This window comes from Sceloporus occidentalis, unplaced genomic scaffold, assembly GCF_023333645.1.
Source record: "Sceloporus occidentalis isolate IW3139 unplaced genomic scaffold, rSceOcc1.0.p SCAF_150, whole genome shotgun sequence".
NCBI classification, from domain to species: domain Eukaryota; kingdom Metazoa; phylum Chordata; class Lepidosauria; order Squamata; family Phrynosomatidae; genus Sceloporus; species Sceloporus occidentalis.
Genome location: NW_028317130.1, coordinates 1 through 21,695, shown reverse-complemented (window position 1 = coordinate 21,695; position 21,695 = coordinate 1).

The window sequence follows — 21,695 nt, the reverse complement described above, 5'->3', positions numbered from 1 at the left end:
TGGGAGTAACATTCTATGTATCAATGTATGGCAGAAGCATTCTGCTTATTCCTATATGGGAGAAGTATTCTATGTATTCCAACGTGGGAGAAGCATTCTAAGTATTCCTACATGGGAGTAGCATTCTATGTATTCCTGCATGTTAGAAACATTGTATGTATACCTGCATGGGAGACCCATTCTATGTATTTCTGCATGACAGATTCATTCTATATATCCCTGCATGGGAGCAGTATTCTATGTATCCTATCAAGGGAGAATAATTCTATGTATTCCCACATGGGAGACTTAATCAATATAATCCTACATGGGAGAAGCATTCTTTGTATTCCTGCAAGGCAGAAGCATTGTATGTATCCCTGTATGGGAGCCGTATTCGATGTATCCTCGCATTGTAGAAGAATTCCATGTATTACTGCAAGGGAGAATCATTCTTAGTATTCCTGCATGGCAGAATCATTCTATGTATTCCCGCATGGGAGACTTAATCAATATATTCCTACATGGGAGTAGCATTCTTTGTATTCCTGCAAGGCAGAAGCATTGTATGTATCCCTGTATGGGAGAAGTATTCGATGTATCCTCGCATTGGCGAAGAATACTATGTATTACTGAATGGGAGAAACATTCTATGTATTTCTGAATGGGAGTAGCATTCAATGTATCAATGGATGGCAAAATCATTCTATGTATTACTGCATGGGAGACTTAATCAATATTTTCCAACATGGGAGAAGCATTCTTTGTACTCCTGCATGGTAGAAGCATTGTATGTATCCCTGTATGGGAGAAGTATTCGATGTATCCTCGCATTGGCGAAGAATACTATGTATTACTGAATGGGAGAAACATTCTATGGATTCCTGCATGGGAGACGTATTCTATGTATACCTGCATTGGAGTAGCATTCAATGTATCAATGTATGGCAGAATGATGCTATGTATTCCTTCACGACAGAAACATTGTATGTATACCTGCATGGAAGCAGTTTTCTATGTATCCTATCAAGGGAGAATCATTCTAAGTATTCCTGTATGGGAGTAACATTCTATGTATCAATGTATGGCAGAAGCATTCTGCTTATTCCTATATGGGAGAAGTATTCTATGTATTCCAACGTGGGAGAAGCATTCTAAGTATTCCTACATGGGAGTAGCATTCTATGTATTCCTGCATGTTAGAAACATTGCATGTATACCTGCATGGGAGACCCATTCTATGTATTTCTGCATGACAGATTCATTCTATATATCCCTGCATGGGAGCAGTATTCTATGTATCCTATCAAGGGAGAATAATTCTATGTATTCCCACATGGGAGACTTAATCAATATAATCCTACATGGGAGAAGCATTCTTTGTATTCCTGCAAGGCAGAAGCATTGTATGTATCCCTGTATGGGAGCCGTATTCGATGTATCCTCGCATTGTAGAAGAATTCCATGTATTACTGCAAGGGAGAATCATTCTTAGTATTCCTGCATGGCAGAATCATTCTATGTATTCCCGCATGGGAGACTTAATCAATATATTCCTACATGGGAGTAGCATTCTTTGTATTCCTGCAAGGCAGAAGCATTGTATGTATCCCTGTATGGGAGAAGTATTCGATGTATCCTCGCATTGGCGAAGAATACTATGTATTACTGAATGGGAGAAACATTCTATGGATTCCTGCATGGGAGACGTATTCTATGTATACCTGCATTGGAGTAGCATTCAATGTATCAATGTATGGCAGAATGATGCTATGTATTCCTTCACGACAGAAACATTGTATGTATACCTGCATGGAAGCAGTTTTCTATGTATCCTATCAAGGGAGAATCATTCTATGTATTCCTTTATGGGAGTAGGATTCTATGTATCAATGTATGGCAGAAGCATTCTGCTTATTCCTACATGGGCGAAGTATTTTATGTATTCCAACGTGGGAGAAGCATTCTAAGTATTCCTACATGGGAGTAGCATTCTATGTATTCCTGCAAGGCAGAAGCATTGTATGTATCCCTGTATGGGAGAAGTATTTGATGTATCTCCGCATTGGAGAAGAATACTATGTATTACTGAATGGGAGAAACATTCTATGTATTCCTGAATGGGAGTAGCATTCAATGTATCAATGTATGGCAGAATCATTCTATGTATTCACGCATGGGAGACTTAATATATATATTCCTACATGGGAGAAGCATTCTTTGTATTCCTGCATGGCAGAAGCATTGTATGTATCCCTGTATGGGAGCCGTATTCGATGTATCCTCGCATTGTAGAAAAATTCCATGTATTACTGCAAGGGAGAATCATTCTTAGTATTCCTGCATGGGAGAATCATTCTATGTATGCGCACATGGGAGACTTAATCAATATATTCCTACATGGGAGAAGCCTTCTTTGTATTCGTGCATGGATGAAGCATTTTATGTATCCCTGTATGGGAGAAGTATTCGATGTATCCTTGCATTGGAGAAGAATAATATGTATTACTGAATGGGAGAAAAATTCTATGCATTCCTGAATGGGAGAAGTATTCTCTGTATTCCTGCTTCGGAGTAGCATTCAATGTATCAATGTATGGCAGACGGATGCTATGTATTCCTTCACGACAGAAACATTGTATGTATCCCTGCATGGGAGCAGTTTTCTATGTATCCTATCAAGGGAGAATCATTCTATGTATTCCTGTATGGGAGTAGCATTCTATGTATCAATGTATGGCAGAAGCATTCTGCTTATTCCTACATGGGAGCAGTATTCTATGTATTCCAACGTGGGAGAAGCATTCTAAGTATTCCTACATGGGAGTAGCATTCTATGTATTCCTGCATGGCAGAACCATTCTATGTATTCCCGCATGGGAGACTTAATCATTATATTCCTACATGTGAGAAGGATTCTTTGTATTCCTGCATGGCAGAAGCATTGTATGTATCCCTGTATGGGAGACGTATTCGATGTATCCTCGCATTGTAGAAGAATTCCATGTATTACTGCAAGGGAGAATCATTCTTAGTATTCCTGCATGGTAGAATCATTCTATGTATTCCTACATGGGAGACTTAATCAATATAATCCTACATGGGAGAAGCATTCTTTGTATTCCTGCAAGGCAGAAGCATTGTATGTTTCCCTGTATGGGAGAAGTATTTGATGTATCCTCGCCTTGGAGAAGAATACTATGTATTACTGAATAGGAGAAACATTCTATGTATTTCTGAATGGGAGTAGCATTCAATGTATCAATGTATGGCAGAATCATTCTATGTATTCACGCCTGGGAGACTTAATCTATATATTCCTACATGGGAGAAGCATTCTTTGTATTCCTGCATGGGAGAAGCATTCTTTGTATTCCTGCATGGCAGAAGCATTGTATGTATCCCTGTATGGGAGAAGTATTGGACGTATCCTCGCATTGTAGAAGAATTCCATGTATTACTGCAAGGGAGAATCATTCTTAGTATTCCTGCATGGCAGAATCATTCTATGTATTCCCGCATGGGAGACATAATCAATATATTCCTACATGGGAGAAGCCTTCTTTGTATTCGTGCATGGAAGAAGCATTTTATGTATCCCTGTATGAGAGAAGTATTCGATGTATCCTTGCATTGGAGAAGAATACTATGTATTACTGAATGGGAGAAACATTCTATGGATTCCTGAATGGGAGACGTATTCTATGTATACCTGCATTGGAGTAGCATTCAATGTATCAATGTATGGCAGAATGATGCTATGTATTCCTTCACGACAGAAACATTCTATGTATCCCTGCATGGAAGCAGTTTTCTATGTATCCTATCAAGGAAGAATCATTCTATGTATTCCTGTATGGGAGTAGCATTCTATGTATCAATGTATGGCAGAAGCATTCTGCTTATTCCTACATGGGAGAAGTATTCTATGTATTCCTGCATGGGAGTAGCATTCTATGTATTCCTGCATGGCAGAAACATTGTATGTATACCTGCATGGGAGACCCATTCTATGTATTTCTGCATGACATTCTATATATCCATGCATGGGAGCAGTATTCTATGTATCCTATCAAGGGAGAATAATTCTATGTATTCCTACATGGGTGACTTAATCAATATATTCCTACATGTGAGAAGGATTCTTTGTATTGTTGCATGGCAGAAGCATTGTATGTATCCCTGTATGGGAGACGTATTCGATGTATCCTCGCATTGTAGAAGAATTCCATGTATTACTGCAAGGGAGAATCATTCTTAGTATTCCTGCATGGCAGAATCATTCTATGTATTCCCGCATGGGAGACTTAATCAATATATTCCTACATGGGAGAAGCATTCTTTGTATTCCTGCGTGTTAGAAGCATTGTATGTATCCCTGTATGGGAGAAGTTTTCGATGTATCCTCGCATTGGCGAAGAATACTATGTATTAATGAATGGGAGAAACATTCTATGTATTCCTGAATGGGAGTAGCATTCAATGTATCAATGTATGGCAGAATCATTCTATGTATTCACGCCTGGGAGACTTAATCTATATATTCCTACATGGGAGAAGCATTCTTTGTATTCCTGCATGGGAGAAGCATTGTATGTATCCCTGTATGGGAGAAGTATTGGACGTATCCTCGCATTGGAGAAGAATACTATGTATTACTGAATGGGAGAAACATTCTATGGATTCCTGAATGGGAGACGTATTCTATGTATACCTGCATCGGAGTAGCATTCAATGTATCAATGTATGGCAGAAGGATGCTATGTATTCCTTCACGACAGAAACATTGTATGTATCCCTGCATGGGAGCAGTTTTCTATGTATCCTATCGAGGGAGAATCATTCTATGTCTTCCTGTATGGGAGTAGCATTCTATGTATCAATGTATGGCAGAAGCATTCTGCTTATTCCTACATGGGAGCAGTATTCTATGTATTAAAACGTGGGAGAAGCATTCTAAGTATTCCTACATGGGAGTAGCATTCTATGTATTCCTGCAAGGCAGAAGCATTGTATGTATCCCTGTATGGGAGAAGTATTGGACGTATCCTCGCATTGGAGAAGAATACTATGTATTACTGAATGGGAGAAACATTCTATGTATTCCTGAATGGGAGTAGCATTCAATGTATCAATAGATGGCAAAATCATTCTATGTATTACCGCATGGGAGACTTAATCAATATTTTCCTACATGGGAGAAGCATTCTTTGTACTCCTGCATGGTAGAAGCATTGTATGTATCCCTGTATGGGAGAAGTATTCGATGTATCCTCGCATTGGCGAAGAATACTATGTATTACTGAATGGGAGAAACATTCTATGTATTCGTGAATGGGAGTAGCATTCAATGTAACAATGTATGGCAGAATCATTCTATGTATTCACGCATGGGAGACTTAATCTATATATTCCTACATGGGAGAAGCATTCTTTGTATTCCTGCATGGCAGAAGCATTGTATGTATCCCTGTATGGGAGAAGTATTGGACGTATCCTCGCATTGGAGAAGAATACTATGTATTACTGAATGGGAGAAACATTCTATGGATTCCTGAATGGGAGACGTATTCTATGTATACCTGCATTGGAGTAGAATTCAATGTATCAATGTATGGCAGAATGATGCTATGTATTCCTTCACGACAGAAACATTGTATGTATCCCTGCATGAAAGCAGTTTTCTATGTATCCTATCAAGGGAGAATCATTCTATGTATTTGTGTATGGGAGTAGCATTCTATGTATCAATGTATGGCAGAAGCATTCTGCTTATTCCTACATGGGAGCAGTATTCTATGTATTCCAACGTGGGAGAAGCATTCTAAGTATTCCTACATGGGAGTAGCATTCTATGTATTCCTGCATGGCAGAACCATTCTATGTATTCCCGCATGGGAGACTTAATCAATATATTCCTACATGGGAGTAGCATTCTATGTATTTCTGCATGGCAGAAACTTTGTATGTATACCTGCATGGGAGACCCATTCTATGTATTTCTGCATGACAGAATCATTCTATACATCCCTGCATGGGAACAGTATTCTATGTATCCTATCAAGGGAGAATAATTCTATGTATTCCTACATGGGAGACTTAATCAATATAATGCTACATGGGAGAAGCATTCTTTGTATTCCTGCAAGGCAGAAGCATTGTATGTATCCCTGTATGGGAGAAGTATTCGATGTATCCTCGCATTGGAGAAGAATACTATGTGTTACTGAATGGGAGAAACATTCTATGTATTCCTGAATGGGAGTAGCATTCAATGTATCAATGGATGGGAGAATCATTCTATGTATTACCGCATGGGAGACTTAATCACTATATTCCTACATGGGAGAAGCATTCTTTGTATTCCTGCATGTTAGAAGCATTGTATGTATCCCTGTATGGGAGAAGTTTTCGATGTATCCTCACATTGGCGAAGAATACTATGTATTAATGAATGGTATAATCATTCTATGTATTACCGCATGGGAGACTTAATCAATATATTCCTACATGGGAGAAGCATTGTATTTATTCCTGCTTGGGAGAATTATTCTATGTATTCCTACATGGGATAATAATTCTATGTATTCCTACATGGGAGAATCATTTTATGTATTCCTAAATGAGAGAAGCATCTATGTATTCCTGCATGGCAGAAGCATTCTATGTATAACTGCAGGGCAGAAGCATTCTATGTATCCCTGCATGGGAGAAGTTTTCGAAGTATACTTGAAAGGGAGAAGTTTTCTATGTATTCCTGCAATGGTGAAACATTCTATGTGTCCTAAGATGGGAGAATCATTCTTTGTATTCCTACATGGGAGAACCATTCTATGTATTCCTGCAAGGGTGAAACATTCTATGTATCGCAGCATGGGAGAATCATTCTGTTTATTCCACATGGGAGAACCATTCTATTTATTCCTGCATGGCATAATCATCCTATGTATTCCTGCATGGGAGAAGCATTCGATGTATACTTGAATGGGAGAAGTATTCTATGTATTCCTACAAGGGTGAAACATTCTAAGTATCGCAGCATGTGAGAATCATTCTATTTATTCCTGCATAGGAGAAGCATTATATGTATCCCTGTATGGGAGAAGTATTCGATGTATCCTCACATTGGAGAAGAATACTATGTATTACGGAATGGGAGAAACATTCTATGTATTCCTGAATGGGAGAAGTATTCTCTGTATTCCTGCATCGGAGTACCATTCAATGTATCAATGTATGGCAGAAGCATGCTATGTATTCCTTCACGACAGAAACATTGTATGTATCCCTGCATGGAAGCAGTTTTCTATGTATGCTATCAAGGGAGAATCATTCTATGTATTCCTGTATGGGAGTAGCATTCTATGTATCAATGTATGGCAGAAGCATTCTGCTTATTCCTACATGGGAGCAGTATTCTATGTATTCCAACGTGGGAGAAGCATTCTAAGTATTCCTACATGGGAGTAGCATTCTATGTATTCCTGCATGGCAGAAACATTGTATGTATACCTGCATGGGAGACCCATTCTATGTATTTCTGCATGACAGATTCATTCTATATATCCCTGCATGGGAGCAGTATTCTATGTATCCTATCAAGGGAGAATAATTCTATGTATTCCTACATGGGAGACTTAATCAATATAATCCTACATTTGAGAAGCATTCTTTGTATTCCTGCAAGGCAGAAGCATTGTATGTATCCCTGTATGGGAGAAGTATTTGATGTATCCTCGCATTGGAGAAGAATACTATGTATTACTGAATGGGAGAAACATTCTATGTATTCCTGAATGGGAGTAGCATTCAATGTATCAATGGATGGGAGAATCATTCTATGTATTACCGCATGGGAGACTTAATCAATATATTCCTACATGGGAGAAGCATTCTCTCTATTCCTGCATGGTAGAAGCATTGTATGTATCCCTGTATGGGAGAAGTATTCGGTGTATCCTCGCATTGGCGAAGAATACTATATATTACTGAATGGGAGAAACATTCTATGTATTTCTTAATGGGAGTAGCATTCAATGTATCAATGGATGGCAGAATCATTCTATGTATTCACGCATGGGAGACTTAATCTATATATTCCTACATGGGAGAAGCATTTTTTGTATTCCTGCATGGCAGAAGCATTGTATGTATCCCTGTATGGGAGAAGTATTGGACGTATCCTCGCATTGGAGAAGAATACTATGTATTACTGAATGGGAGAAACATTCTATGGATTCCTGAATGGGAGTAGCATTCAATGTATCAATAGATGGCAAAATCATTCTATGTATTACCGCATGGGAGACTTAATCAATATTTTCCTACATGGGAGAAGCATTCTTTGTACTCCTGCATGGTAGAAGCATTGTATGTATCCCTGTATGGGAGAAGTATTCGATGTATCCTCGCATTGGCGAAGAATACTATGTATTACTGAATGGGAGAAACATTCTATGTATTCGTGAATGGGAGTAGCATTCAATGTAACAATGTATGGCAGAATCATTCTATGTATTCACGCATGGGAGACTTAATCTATATATTCCTACATGGGAGAAGCATTCTTTGTATTCCTGCATGGCAGAAGCATTGTATGTATCCCTGTATGGGAGAAGTATTGGACGTATCCTCGCCTTGGAGAAGAATACTATGTATTACTGAATGGGAGAAACATTCTATGGATTCCTGAATGGGAGACGTATTCTATGTATACCTGCATTGGAGTAGAATTCAATGTATCAATGTATGGCAGAATGATGCTATGTATTCCTTCACGACAGAAACATTGTATGTATCCCTGCATGAAAGCAGTTTTCTATGTATCCTATCAAGGGAGAATCATTCTATGTATTTCTGTATGGGAGTAGCATTCTATGTATCAATGTATGGCAGAAGCATTCTGCTTATTCCTACATGGGAGCAGTATTCTATGTATTCCAACGTGGGAGAAGCATTCTAAGTATTCCTACATGGGAGTAGCATTCTATGTATTCCTGCATGGCAGAACCATTCTATGTATTCCCGCATGGGAGACTTAATCAATATATTCCTACATGGGAGTAGCATTCTATGTATTTCTGCATGGCAGAAACATTGTATGTATACCTGCATGGGAGACCCATTCTATGTATTTCTGCATGACAGAATCATTCTATACATCCCTGCATGGGAACAGTATTCTATGTATCCTATCAAGGGAGAATAATTCTATGTATTCCTACATGGGAGACTTAATATAATCCTACATGGGAGAAGCATTCTTTGTATTCCTGCAAGGCAGAAGCATTGTATGTATCCCTGTATGGGAGAAGTATTCGATGTATCCTCGCATTGGAGAAGAATACTATGTGTTACTGAATGGGAGAAACATTCTATGTATTCCTGAATGGGAGTAGCATTCAATGTATCAATGGATGGGAGAATCATTCTATGTATTACCGCATGGGAGACTTAATCACTATATTCCTACATGGGAGAAGCATTCTTTGTATTCCTGCATGTTAGAAGCATTGTATGTATCCCTGTATGGGAGAAGTTTTCGATGTATCCTCACATTGGAGAAGAATACTATGTATTACTGAATGGGAGAAACATTCTATGTATTCCTGAATGGGAGTAGCATTCAATGTGTCAATGGATGGGAGAATCATTCTGTGTATTACCGCATGGGAGACTTAATCAATATATTCCTACATGGGAGAAGCATTCTCTCTATTCCTGCATGGTAGAAGCATTGTATGTATCCCTGTATGGGAGAAGTATTCGGTGTATCCTCGCATTGGCGAAGAATACTATATATTACTGAATGGGAGAAACATTCTATGTATTTCTTAATGGGAGTAGCATTCAATGTATCAATGGATGGCAGAATCATTCTATGTATTCACGCATGGGAGACTTAATCTATATATTCCTACATGGGAGAAGCATTTTTTGTATTCCTGCATGGCAGAAGCATTGTATGTATCCCTGTATGGGAGAAGTATTGGACGTATCCTCGCATTGGAGAAGAATACTATGTATTACTGAATGGGAGAAACATTCTATGGATTCCTGAATGGGAGTAGCATTCAATGTATCAATAGATGGCAAAATCATTCTATGTATTACCGCATGGGAGACTTAATCAATATTTTCCTACATGGGAGAAGCATTCTTTGTACTCCTGCATGGTAGCAGCATTGTATGTATCCCTGTATGGGAGAAGTATTCGATGTATCCTCGCATTGGCGAAGAATACTATGTATTACTGAATGGGAGAAACATTCTATGTATTCGTGAATGGGAGTAGCATTCAATGTAACAATGTATGGCAGAATCATTCTATGTATTCACGCATGGGAGACTTAATCTATATATTCCTACATGGGAGAAGCATTCTTTGTATTCCTGCATGGCAGAAGCATTGTATGTATCCCTGTATGGGAGAAGTATTGGACGTATCCTCGCATTGGAGAAGAATACTATGTATTACTGAATGGGAGAAACATTCTATGGATTCCTGAATGGGAGACGTATTCTATGTATACCTGCATTGGAGTAGAATTCAATGTATCAATGTATGGCAGAATGATGCTATGTATTCCTTCACGACAGAAACATTGTATGTATCCCTGCATGAAAGCAGTTTTCTATGTATCCTATCAAGGGAGAATCATTCTATGTATTTCTGTATGGGAGTAGCATTCTATGTATCAATGTATGGCAGAAGCTTTCTGCTTATTCCTACATGGGAGCAGTATTCTATGTATTCCAACGTGGGAGAAGCATTCTAAGTATTCCTACATGGGAGTAGCATTCTATGTATTCCTGCATGGCAGAACCATTCTATGTATTCCCGCATGGGAGACTTAATCAATATATTCCTACATGGGAGTAGCATTCTATGTATTTCTGCATGGCAGAAACATTGTATGTATACCTGCATGGGAGACCCATTCTATGTATTTCTGCATGACAGAATCATTCTATACATCCCTGCATGGGAACAGTATTCTATGTATCCTATCAAGGGAGAATAATTCTATGTATTCCTACATGGGAGACTTAATCAATATAATCCTACATGGGAGAAGCATTCTTTGTATTCCTGCAAGGCAGAAGCATTGTATGTATCCCTGTATGGGAGAAGTATTCGATGTATCCTCGCATTGGAGAAGAATACTATGTGTTACTGAATGGGAGAAACATTCTATGTATTCCTGAATGGGAGTAGCATTCAATGTATCAATGGATGGGAGAATCATTCTATGTATTACCGCATGGGAGACTTAATCACTATATTCCTACATGGGAGAAGCATTCTTTGTATTCCTGCATGTTAGAAGCATTGTATGTATCCCTGTATGGGAGAAGTTTTCGATGTATCCTCACATTGGCGAAGAATACTATGTATTAATGAATGGTATAATCATTCTATGTATTACCGCATGGGAGACTTAATCAATATATTCCTACATGGGAGAAGCATTGTATTTATTCCTGCTTGGGAGAATTATTCTATGTATTCCTACATGGGATAATAATTCTATGTATTCCTACATGGGAGAATCATTTTATGTATTCCTAAATGAGAGAAGCATCTATGTATTCCTGCATGGCAGAAGCATTCTATGTATAACTGCAGGGCAGAAGCATTCTATGTATCCCTGCATGGGAGAAGTTTTCGAAGTATACTTGAAAGGGAGAAGTTTTCTATGTATTCCTGCAATGGTGAAACATTCTATGTGTCCTAAGATGGGAGAATCATTCTTTGTATTCCTACATGGGAGAACCATTCTATGTATTCCTGCAAGGGTGAAACATTCTATGTATCGCAGCATGGGAGAATCATTCTGTTTATTCCACATGGGAGAACCATTCTATTTATTCCTGCATGGCATAATCATCCTATGTATTCCTGCATGGGAGAAGCATTCGATGTATACTTGAATGGGAGAAGTATTCTATGTATTCCTACAAGGGTGAAACATTCTAAGGATCGCAGCATGTGAGAATCATTCTATTTATTCCTGCATAGGAGAAGCATTATATGTATCCCTGTATGGGAGAAGTATTCGATGTATCCTCACATTGGAGAAGAATACTATGTATTACTGAATGGGAGAAACATTCTATGTATTCCTGAATGGGAGAAGTATTCTCTGTATTCCTGCATCGGAGTACCATTCAATGTATCAATGTATGGCAGAAGCATGCTATGTATTCCTTCACGACAGAAACATTGTATGTATCCCTGCATGGAAGCAGTTTTCTATGTATGCTATCAAGGGAGAATCATTCTATGTATTCCTGTATGGGAGTAGCATTCTATGTATCAATGTATGGCAGAAGCATTCTGCTTATTCCTACATGGGAGCAGTATTCTATGTATTCCAACGTGGGAGAAGCATTCTAAGTATTCCTACATGGGAGTAGCATTCTATGTATTCCTGCATGGCAGAAACATTGTATGTATACCTGCATGGGAGACCCATTCTATGTATTTCTGCATGACAGATTCATTCTATATATCCCTGCATGGGAGCAGTATTCTATGTATCCTATGAAGGGAGAATAATTCTATGTATTCCTACATGGGAGACTTAATCAATATAATCCTACATTTGAGAAGCATTCTTTGTATTCCTGCAAGGCAGAAGCATTGTATGTATCCCTGTATGGGAGAAGTATTTGATGTATCCTCGCATTGGAGAAGAATACTATGTATTACTGAATGGGAGAAACATTCTATGTATTCCTGAATGGGAGTAGCATTCAATGTATCAATGGATGGGAGAATCATTCTATGTATTACCGCATGGGAGACTTAATCAATATATTCCTACATGGGAGAAGCATTCTCTCTATTCCTGCATGGTAGAAGCATTGTATGTATCCCTGTATGGGAGAAGTATTCGGTGTATCCTCGCATTGGCGAAGAATACTATATATTACTGAATGGGAGAAACATTCTATGTATTTCTTAATGGGAGTAGCATTCAATGTATCAATGGATGGCAGAATCATTCTATGTATTCACGCATGGGAGACTTAATCTATATATTCCTACATGGGAGAAGCATTTTTTGTATTCCTGCATGGCAGAAGCATTGTATGTATCCCTGTATGGGAGAAGTATTGGACGTATCCTCGCATTGGAGAAGAATACTCTGTATTACTGAATGGGAGAAACATTCTATGGATTCCTGAATGGGAGTAGCATTCAATGTATCAATAGATGGCAAAATCATTCTATGTATTACCGCATGGGAGACTTAATCAATATTTTCCTACATGGGAGAAGCATTCTTTGTACTCCTGCATGGTAGAAGCATTGTATGTATCCCTGTATGGGAGAAGTATTCGATGTATCCTCGCATTGGCGAAGAATACTATGTATTACTGAATGGGAGAAACATTCTATGTATTCGTGAATGGGAGTAGCATTCAATGTAACAATGTATGGCAGAATCATTCTATGTATTCACGCATGGGAGACTTAATCTATATATTCCTACATGGGAGAAGCATTCTTTGTATTCCTGCATGGCAGAAGCATTGTATGTATCCCTGTATGGGAGAAGTATTGGACGTATCCTCGCATTGGAGAAGAATACTATGTATTACTGAATGGGAGAAACATTCTATGGATTCCTGAATGGGAGACGTATTCTATGTATACCTGCATTGGAGTAGAATTCAATGTATCAATGTATGGCAGAATGATGCTATGTATTCCTTCACGACAGAAACATTGTATGTATCCCTGCATGAAAGCAGTTTTCTATGTATCCTATCAAGGGAGAATCATTCTATGTATTTCTGTATGGGAGTAGCATTCTATGTATCAATGTATGGCAGAAGCATTCTGCTTATTCCTACATGGGAGCAGTATTCTATGTATTCCAACGTGGGAGAAGCATTCTAAGTATTCCTACATGGGAGTAGCATTCTATGTATTCCTGCATGGCAGAACCATTCTATGTATTCCCGCATGGGAGACTTAATCAATATATTCCTACATGGGAGTAGCATTCTATGTATTTCTGCATGGCAGAAACATTGTATGTATACCTGCATGGGAGACCCATTCTATGTATTTCTGCATGACAGAATCATTCTATACATCCCTGCATGGGAACAGTATTCTATGTATCCTATCAAGGGAGAATAATTCTATGTATTCCTACATGGGAGACTTAATATAATCCTACATGGGAGAAGCATTCTTTCTATTCCTGCAAGGCAGAAGCATTGTATGTATCCCTGTATGGGAGAAGTATTCGATGTATCCTCGCATTGGAGAAGAATACTATGTGTTACTGAATGGGAGAAACATTCTATGTATTCCTGAATGGGAGTAGCATTCAATGTATCAATGGATGGGAGAATCATTCTATGTATTACCGCATGGGAGACTTAATCACTATATTCCTACATGGGAGAAGCATTCTTTGTATTCCTGCATGTTAGAAGCATTGTATGTATCCCTGTATGGGAGAAGTTTTCGATGTATCCTCACATTGGAGAAGAATACTATGTATTACTGAATGGGAGAAACATTCTATGTATTTCTTAATGGGAGTAGCATTCAATGTATCAATGGATGGCAGAATCATTCTATGTATTCACGCATGGGAGACTTAATCTATATATTCCTACATGGGAGAAGCATTTTTTGTATTCCTGCATGGCAGAAGCATTGTATGTATCCCTGTATGGGAGAAGTATTGGACGTATCCTCGCATTGGAGAAGAATACTATGTATTACTGAATGGGAGAAACATTCTATGGATTCCTGAATGGGAGTAGCATTCAATGTATCAATAGATGGCAAAATCATTCTATGTATTACCGCATGGGAGACTTAATCAATATTTTCCTACATGGGAGAAGCATTCTTTGTACTCCTGCATGGTAGAAGCATTGTATGTATCCCTGTATGGGAGAAGTATTCGATGTATCCTCGCATTGGCGAAGAATACTATGTATTACTGAATGGGAGAAACATTCTATGTATTCGTGAATGGGAGTAGCATTCAATGTAACAATGTATGGCAGAATCATTCTATGTATTCACGCATGGGAGACTTAATCTATATATTCCTACATGGGAGAAGCATTCTTTGTATTCCTGCATGGCAGAAGCATTGTATGTATCCCTGTATGGGAGAAGTATTGGACGTATCCTCGCATTGGAGAAGAATACTATGTATTACTGAATGGGAGAAACATTCTATGGATTCCTGAATGGGAGACGTATTCTATGTATACCTGCATTGGAGTAGAATTCAATGTATCAATGTATGGCAGAATGATGCTATGTATTCCTTCACGACAGAAACATTGTATGTATCCCTGCATGAAAGCAGTTTTCTATGTATCCTATCAAGGGAGAATCATTCTATGTATTTCTGTATGGGAGTAGCATTCTATGTATCAATGTATGGCAGAAGCATTCTGCTTATTCCTACATGGGAGCAGTATTCTATGTATTCCAACGTGGGAGAAGCATTCTAAGTATTCCTACATGGGAGTAGCATTCTATGTATTCCTGCATGGCAGAACCATTCTATGTATTCCCGCATGGGAGACTTAATCAATATATTCCTACATGGGAGTAGCATTCTATGTATTTCTGCATGGCAGAAACATTGTATGTATACCTGCATGGGAGACCCATTCTATGTATTTCTGCATGACAGAATCATTCTATACATCCCTGCATGGGAACAGTATTCTATGTATCCTATCAAGGGAGAATAATTCTATGTATTCCTACATGGGAGACTTAATATAATCCTACATGGGAGAAGCATTCTTTCTATTCCTGCAAGGCAGAAGCATTGTATGTATCCCTGTATGGGAGAAGTATTCGATGTATCCTCGCATTGGAGAAGAATACTATGTGTTACTGAATGGGAGAAACATTCTATGTATTCCTGAATGGGAGTAGCATTCAATGTATCAATGGATGGGAGAATCATTCTATGTATTACCGCATGGGAGACTTAATCACTATATTCCTACATGGGAGAAGCATTCTTTGTATTCCTGCATGTTAGAAGCATTGTATGTATCCCTGTATGGGAGAAGTTTTCGATGTATCCTCACATTGGAGAAGAATACTATGTATTACTGAATGGGAGAAACATTCTATGTATTCCTGAATGGGAGTAGCATTCAATGTGTCAATGGATGGGAGAATCATTCTGTGTATTACCGCATGGGAGACTTAATCAATATATTCCTACATGGGAGAAGCATTCTCTCTATTCCTGCATGGTAGAAGCATTGTATGTATCCCTGTATGGGAGAAGTATTCGGTGTATCCTCGCATTGGCGAAGAATACTATATATTACTGAATGGGAGAAACATTCTATGTATTTCTTAATGGGAGTAGCATTCAATGTATCAATGGATGGCAGAATCATTCTATGTATTCACGCATGGGAGACTTAATCTATATATTCCTACATGGGAGAAGCATTTTTTGTATTCCTGCATGGCAGAAGCATTGTATGTATCCCTGTATGGGAGAAGTATTGGACGTATCCTCGCATTGGAGAAGAATACTATGTATTACTGAATGGGAGAAACATTCTATGGATTCCTGAATGGGAGTAGCATTCAATGTATCAATAGATGGCAAAATCATTCTATGTATTACCGCATGGGAGACTTAATCAATATTTTCCTACATGGGAGAAGCATTCTTTGTACTCCTGCATGGTAGAAGCATTGTATGTATCCCTGTATGGGAGAAGTATTCGATGTATCCTCGCATTGGCGAAGAATACTATGTATTACTGAATGGGAGAAACATTCTATGTATTCGTGAATGGGAGTAGCATTCAATGTAACAATGTATGGCAGAATCATTCTATGTATTCACGCATGGGAGACTTAATCTATATATTCCTACATGGGAGAAGCATTCTTTGTATTCCTGCATGGCAGAAGCATTGTATGTATCCCTGTATGGGAGAAGTATTGGACGTATCCTCGCATTGGAGAAGAATACTATGTATTACTGAATGGGAGAAACATTCTATGGATTCCTGAATGGGAGACGTATTCTATGTATACCTGCATTGGAGTAGAATTCAATGTATCAATGTATGGCAGAATGATGCTATGTATTCCTTCACGACAGAAACATTGTATGTATCCCTGCATGAAAGCAGTTTTCTATGTATCCTATCAAGGGAGAATCATTCTATGTATTTCTGTATGGGAGTAGCATTCTATGTATCAATGTATGGCAGAAGCTTTCTGCTTATTCCTACATGGGAGCAGTATTCTATGTATTCCAACGTGGGAGAAGCATTCTAAGTATTCCTACATGGGAGTAGCATTCTATGTATTCCTGCATGGCAGAACCATTCTATGTATTCCCGCATGGGAGACTTAATCAATATATTCCTACATGGGAGTAGCATTCTATGTATTTCTGCATGGCAGAAACATTGTATGTATACCTGCATGGGAGACCCATTCTATGTATTTCTGCATGACAGAATCATTCTATACATCCCTGCATGGGAACAGTATTCTATGTATCCTATCAAGGGAGAATAATTCTATGTATTCCTACATGGGAGACTTAATCAATATAATCCTACATGGGAGAAGCATTCTTTGTATTCCTGCAAGGCAGAAGCATTGTATGTATCCCTGTATGGGAGAAGTATTCGATGTATCCTCGCATTGGAGAAGAATACTATGTGTTACTGAATGGGAGAAACATTCTATGTATTCCTGAATGGGAGTAGCATTCAATGTATCAATGGATGGGAGAATCATTCTATGTATTACCGCATGGGAGACTTAATCACTATATTCCTACATGGGAGAAGCATTCTTTGTATTCCTGCATGTTAGAAGCATTGTATGTATCCCTGTATGGGAGAAGTTTTCGATGTATCCTCACATTGGCGAAGAATACTATGTATTAATGAATGGTATAATCATTCTATGTATTACCGCATGGGAGACTTAATCAATATATTCCTACATGGGAGAAGCATTGTATTTATTCCTGCTTGGGAGAATTATTCTATGTATTCCTACATGGGATAATAATTCTATGTATTCCTACATGGGAGAATCATTTTATGTATTCCTAAATGAGAGAAGCATCTATGTATTCCTGCATGGCAGAAGCATTCTATGTATAACTGCAGGGCAGAAGCATTCTATGTATCCCTGCATGGGAGAAGTTTTCGAAGTATACTTGAAAGGGAGAAGTTTTCTATGTATTCCTGCAATGGTGAAACATTCTATGTGTCCTAAGATGGGAGAATCATTCTTTGTATTCCTACATGGGAGAACCATTCTATGTATTCCTGCAAGGGTGAAACATTCTATGTATCGCAGCATGGGAGAATCATTCTGTTTATTCCACATGGGAGAACCATTCTATTTATTCCTGCATGGCATAATCATCCTATGTATTCCTGCATGGGAGAAGCATTCGATGTATACTTGAATGGGAGAAGTATTCTATGTATTCCTACAAGGGTGAAACATTCTAAGGATCGCAGCATGTGAGAATCATTCTATTTATTCCTGCATAGGAGAAGCATTATATGTATCCCTGTATGGGAGAAGTATTCGATGTATCCTCACATTGGAGAAGAATACTATGTATTACTGAATGGGAGAAACATTCTATGTATTCCTGAATGGGAGAAGTATTCTCTGTATTCCTGCATCGGAGTACCATTCAATGTATCAATGTATGGCAGAAGCATGCTATGTATTCCTTCACGACAGAAACATTGTATGTATCCCTGCATGGAAGCAGTTTTCTATGTATGCTATCAAGGGAGAATCATTCTATGTATTCCTGTATGGGGAGTAGCATTCTATGTATCAATGTATGGCAGAAGCATTCTGCTTATTCCTACATGGGAGCAGTATTCTATGTATTCCAACGTGGGAGAAGCATTCTAAGTATTCCTACATGGGAGTAGCATTCTATGTATTCCTGCATGGCAGAAACATTGTATGTATACCTGCATGGGAGACCCATTCTATGTATTTCTGCATGACAGATTCATTCTATATATCCCTGCATGGGAGCAGTATTCTATGTATCCTATGAAGGGAGAATAATTCTATGTATTCCTACATGGGAGACTTAATCAATATAATCCTACATTTGAGAAGCATTCTTTGTATTCCTGCAAGGCAGAAGCATTGTATGTATCCCTGTATGGGAGAAGTATTTGATGTATCCTCGCATTGGAGAAGAATACTATGTATTACTGAATGGGAGAAACATTCTATGTATTCCTGAATGGGAGTAGCATTCAATGTATCAATGGATGGGAGAATCATTCTATATATTACCGCATGGGAGACTTAATCAATATATTCCTACATGGGAGAAGCATTCTCTCTATTCCTGCATGGTAGAAGCATTGTATGTATCCCTGTATGGGAGAAGTATTCGGTGTATCCTCGCATTGGCGAAGAATACTATATATTACTGAATGGGAGAAACATTCTATGTATTTCTTAATGGGAGTAGCATTCAATGTATCAATGGATGGCAGAATCATTCTATGTATTCACGCATGGGAGACTTAATCTATATATTCCTACATGGGAGAAGCATTTTTTGTATTCCTGCATGGCAGAAGCATTGTATGTATCCCTGTATGGGAGAAGTATTGGACGTATCCTCGCATTGGAGAAGAATACTCTGTATTACTGAATGGGAGAAACATTCTATGGATTCCTGAATGGGAGTAGCATTCAATGTATCAATAGATGGCAAAATCATTCTATGTATTACCGCATGGGAGACTTAATCAATATTTTCCTACATGGGAGAAGCATTCTTTGTACTCCTGCATGGTAGAAGCATTGTATGTATCCCTGTATGGGAGAAGTATTCGATGTATCCTCGCATTGGCGAAGAATACTATGTATTACTGAATGGGAGAAACATTCTATGTATTCGTGAATGGGAGTAGCATTCAATGTAACAATGTATGGCAGAATCATTCTATGTATTCACGCATGGGAGACTTAATCTATATATTCCTACATGGGAGAAGCATTCTTTGTATTCCTGCATGGCAGAAGCATTGTATGTATCCCTGTATGGGAGAAGTATTGGACGTATCCTCGCATTGGAGAAGAATACTATGTATTACTGAATGGGAGAAACATTCTATGGATTCCTGAATGGGAGACGTATTCTATGTATACCTGCATTGGAGTAGAATTCAATGTATCAATGTATGGCAGAATGATGCTATGTATTCCTTCACGACAGAAACATTGTATGTATCCCTGCATGAAAGCAGTTTTCTATGTATCCTATCAAGGGAGAATCATTCTATGTATTTCTGTATGGGAGTAGCATTCTATGTATCAATGTATGGCAGAAGCATTCTGCTTATTCCTACATGGGAGCAGTATTCTATGTATTCCAACGTGGGAGAAGCATTCTAAGTATTCCTACATGGGAGTAGCATTCTATGTATTCCTGCATGGCAGAACCATTCTATGTATTCCCGCATGGGAGACTTAATCAATATATTCCTACATGGGAGTAGCATTCTATGTATTTCTGCATGGCAGAAACATTGTATGTATACCTGCATGGGAGACCCATTCTATGTATTTCTGCATGACAGAATCATTCTATACATCCCTGCATGGGAACAGTATTCTATGTATCCTATCAAGGGAGAATAATTCTATGTATTCCTACATGGGAGACTTAATATAATCCTACATGGGAGAAGCATTCTTTCTATTCCTGCAAGGCAGAAGCATTGTATGTATCCCTGTATGGGAGAAGTATTCGATGTATCCTCGCATTGGAGAAGAATACTATGTGTTACTGAATGGGAGAAACATTCTATGTATTCCTGAATGGGAGTAGCATTCAATGTATCAATGGATGGGAGAATCATTCTATGTATTACCGCATGGGAGACTTAATCACTATATTCCTACATGGGAGAAGCATTCTTTGTATTCCTGCATGTTAGAAGCATTGTATGTATCCCTGTATGGGAGAAGTTTTCGATGTATCCTCACATTGGAGAAGAATACTATGTATTACTGAATGGGAGAAACATTCTATGTATTTCTTAATGGGAGTAGCATTCAATGTATCAATGGATGGCAGAATCATTCTATGTATTCACGCATGGGAGACTTAATCTATATATTCCTACATGGGAGAAGCATTTTTTGTATTCCTGCATGGCAGAAGCATTGTATGTATCCCTGTATGGGAGAAGTATTGGACGTATCCTCGCATTGGAGAAGAATACTATGTATTACTGAATGGGAGAAACATTCTATGGATTCCTGAATGGGAGTAGCATTCAATGTATCAATAGATGGCAAAATCATTCTATGTATTACCGCATGGGAGACTTAATCAATATTTTCCTACATGGGAGAAGCATTCTTTGTACTCCTGCATGGTAGAAGCATTGTATGTATCCCTGTATGGGAGAAGTATTCGATGTATCCTCGCATTGGCGAAGAATACTATGTATTACTGAATGGGAGAAACATTCTATGTATTCGTGAATGGGAGTAGCATTCAATGTAACAATGTATGGCAGAATCATTCTATGTATTCACGCATGGGAGACTTAATCTATATATTCCTACATGGGAGAAGCATTCTTTGTATTCCTGCATGGCAGAAGCATTGTATGTATCCCTGTATGGGAGAAGTATTGGACGTATC